Source organism: Cricetulus griseus, chromosome 2, assembly GCF_003668045.3.
Source record: "Cricetulus griseus strain 17A/GY chromosome 2, alternate assembly CriGri-PICRH-1.0, whole genome shotgun sequence".
Classification (NCBI taxonomy): Eukaryota; Metazoa; Chordata; class Mammalia; order Rodentia; family Cricetidae; genus Cricetulus; species Cricetulus griseus.
The window spans coordinates 158,515,781-158,519,570 of NC_048595.1; the positions used below are offsets into that span (position 1 = coordinate 158,515,781).

At 39.1% G+C, this 3,790-nt stretch overlaps 1 non-coding gene across 1 annotated transcript; it reads left to right on the forward strand.

Annotated features, from left to right (window-relative positions):
• The first annotated feature begins 659 nt into the window (after positions 1–659).
• On the forward strand, positions 660–791 carry LOC113833811. The gene has a single exon (XR_003481962.1). It is a non-coding gene; the product is annotated as a small nucleolar RNA SNORA76 (small nucleolar RNA).
• Positions 792–3,790: the final 2,999 nt, after the last annotated feature.

The following is a 3,790-nucleotide window of genomic DNA, read 5'->3' on the forward strand; positions in this document are numbered from 1 at the left end:
CCCACAGATAACATATGTATACAAATTACCATGATGAATGTTCAGGAAATATAAATATGTATGAAATTTCTGTCACAATTTCATGGTGATAAATTAAAAATAAAATCAATGCCAGTGCCTCTGCCAAGTTACGATTCCTAGTAATTACAAGTGTACTAGAAGCCCATGCCTAAACAGATCAGGGAACTGAGCCTCATGGATCTTAACCCAAATGATTAACTTTCAAACACATCCAGAATTCAATTTGGTGATTCTGGAATACTCTGACTTCATGGAAGAGATTCTGAACACATTAAACTCAACACAGTCTGTAAATGTCCTAAGAAGCAGGCCTCTGTACCATTCTTAATTAGGTTCATTACATGATATAATTGGGAGGAGAAACACAATCCTTACTCACATAATTAACAGTTCTTCATTAAATGTACAATGAGTTCTTGAAGCTAATGAAGGAACATAAGGGGAATAAAAATAGTACATTTCCTGTTCTAGAGCCCAGTGCTGTGGAAAAACAGTCAACATGTCTAGAAAACTTAATCATTCAAAGAATGTTCACTCTTCCAGGCACAATACTTTGACTCAAGTCCCATGAATTCTAGAACCCAGGAGATCTTGTGATTTATGCCATCTCACAATTGAGTTAGAAATTAGTTACTGATGTGCTGCCTTTGAGCCTCTGGTGCCCTTCCTGGTGACACCTGGGGTTAAGCTGCAGCACCATAGCAATTGTTAGAGCCTAACTGGGACTGCCTGCCCATCACCAGCAGCCCTTTTAACTGCTAGCTACAGGCCAGAAAAAATAATAACCATGTGTAATGGAAGCAGAACCACTCAGCAGGCTTATTTCCAAAGGCAAGTCTCACTAACTGCATGTGCACACACACACACACACACACACACACACACACACACACACACACACACACACACCCTTTTGGTGAAAAGCTAAGGCAATTCTGTCACTGTATTCCATTCAAACCCTGCAAAAAAGTGAGATACTACTGGAGGAGCTTCACACCGACAACCCTGTTAAGCTCGGTGGGTCACAAGACTAAACAAGAAGATATGAATGTGAAAAAGAAACTTGTAATAGGGAGATGCTATGTGTGTGTGTGGGGATAGAATACAGGAGGTTGGGGAATGAGAGTAACCAGAGTACATTATGTACATTTAATAAAATTTATTCAAGAATACATTTAATAAAAACAATGCTTTAAAATAAAATAATTCTCCCACTCCTTGTGGTGGGATCAGGCTCTGCCCCTAATGTTTTAGCTGCTTTTGGGAGCCTATTCCTCATACTGAATTGCCTTGCCCAGTCTTAATAGAAGGGAGGAGCTTAGTCCTACCTCAACTTGATGTGCCATGCTTTATTAACCCCCATAGGAGGCCTGCCCCTTTCTGATCAGAAACAGAGAAGGGATGGATTGGTGAGGGGCATAGGAGAGATTGATGTAGGGAATGGAAGGAAAGGAAGGAGGGAAAACTGTGGTCAGGATATAAAATAAATAGATAAATTTAATTAATAAAAAGAATTCTAAGACATTAATCTTAAATTAGATTTCTACACATAGAACTGGATATTCATGTAATTGTGCCTTCATTCATCTATTCTTTTATAAACATTCTAAATATTCCTGGCCTCTGTTAGAACCAAGGGAACCAAAACTTAGTAGGCAGTTCTGCTTGACTCAGCCTGGTAGGTGAAGTAGCTATGTGAGCCATTAATTGTAATGCATGTGGTAAGTTATCAGGACACTTCAGTATGGATAGGAAAGAGGCAATGATAAGCTCACGTAGTTAGGATTATGGCAGATTTTACTGATTTGCTTGAATATGGCATGGCAGCTTTTTAAAGTTTTATATATATCTTATAATAACTTTTTAATATTTGTAATATTTTATATATCTTATAATAAAATACTTTAAATAAATCAACTTATAAAAAATAAAGGTTTCTCTTGGTTCATAGTTTTGGAGTTTTAGTCCAGGGTCACTTGACCTGCTGCTTTTTAGCCTGTGATAAAGTAAAGCAGGACTTCATGGCTGACCACGCAGTGAGGAAGACTACTTACACAATGGGGCTCAGGAAGCAGAGAAAAGAAAGCAGACTAGGGTTCCAATATACCCTTTAAGGTCTCCTATGCTCAAGTTACTCCCAGTGAGATAGTCTACTTCCTGTTGCCTGCATAGCAACATGTAGAAGCTCCCTCTCCAGCACCATGTCTGCCTGCATACTGCCATGTTCCCCACCATGTTGACAATGGACTGCACCTCTGAACTGTAAACTGCCACCTCAATTAAATGTTTTCCTTTGTAAGAGTTGCTGTAGTCATGGTGTCTCTTCACAGCAATAGAAACTTTAACTAAGACACATGCTTACATGCCCATGTTTTCTGGGAACAGTGTGCACTCATGCAGGGTACCTCCATTTGAACTATTGTTTTAAAGAATAGTTATATTTTGAATTTAATTTACTAACTAGTGGGTTTCAATAAGTCTTTTTCATACATCCTTATTTCTGCTAATCCACCCAGTTCTGCCTTCTCTCCTCAGTCTCTCCACCTCAATTCCTGCTTGATTTCAGCCACAATATTCCTCCCTCTTCTTTTATATCACATGTATTCTGCTACTCTCCAATTGTATGTTAATTAGCTATTGAGATAGTAGGCTTCTGTATTTTTTTTCATAACCCTTCTTTTGGGTTAGCCCTCATCCCCAATTCTAATTTCCCCATACTCCTGTGCCTGATTAAATTTCGTGACATTGTTATTTATTTATTTTAAGAATACATTTAAATTAGGATATAATCACATTACTTCACTCTCCCATTTCTTCACTCCAGCCTCTCCCATGTTCTCTCACCCAAATGTGTCCTCCCTTACCCTCAAATTGAGTACTTTGGACTGGGAAATCAGTGGAATGCTTTCAGCACTGATTAATGGGTCATACTAGTAGAAGTATGGAAGACAGATGTGCTAAGAGTAATTTGAACTGTGGGAGGCTGGTTCAAGAGGTATCAGAGAAGACTTTTAGTACGTTGCCTAGAAATCATTCTTGTAATATTTTGGTGAAGAAGTTGGCTGCTTTTTGCCCTTGTCTGAAGAGTCTGTCTGAGACTAAAATGAAGAGTTGTGGAATAATTCTGTTGACAGAGGAAATCTTTTTTTTTTTGTTTGTTTGTTTGTTTGTTTGTTTTTGAAACAGGGTTTCTCTGTGTAGCTTTGGAGCCTATCCTGGCACTCGCTCTGGAGACCAGGCTGGCCTCAAACTCACAGAGATCCACCTGTCTCTGCCTCCGGAGTACTGGGATTAAAGGTGTGCACCACCAATGCCAGGCTGACAGAAGAAATGTTAAAATAGCCTAGTATAGATTCTGATGTGTGGTTATTAGTGGTAACTCTAATGAAGATTTCTAATGAAAAGGAGCAAGGTGAGCATGGTAAAATACAAAATTTACAGATTGAGAAAAGGGATACCAGGAAGTGGGATAGAGCTAAATCCCGTGTTCAAGGAGACAAACATATTAAGAAATGGAATAAATGGAGTGGTGACCTCAGGGAAAGCTCACATCCAGCTAAGTTTCCAACTTATGAAAAGGAACTAAAGAAAATCTTAGAGTTGGGTATAGTGGGGTACACCTTTTATCCTAGCACTGGGGCAGCAATGGCTGGTGGATCCCTGAGATTGATACCAGCTTGAACTACAGAGCAAGTTCAAGGACAGCCAAGCTTAAGCAGCAAAGGTAACAATCAAAAACAGAAAGCTGGTGAAGATGTAATTGAAGAGG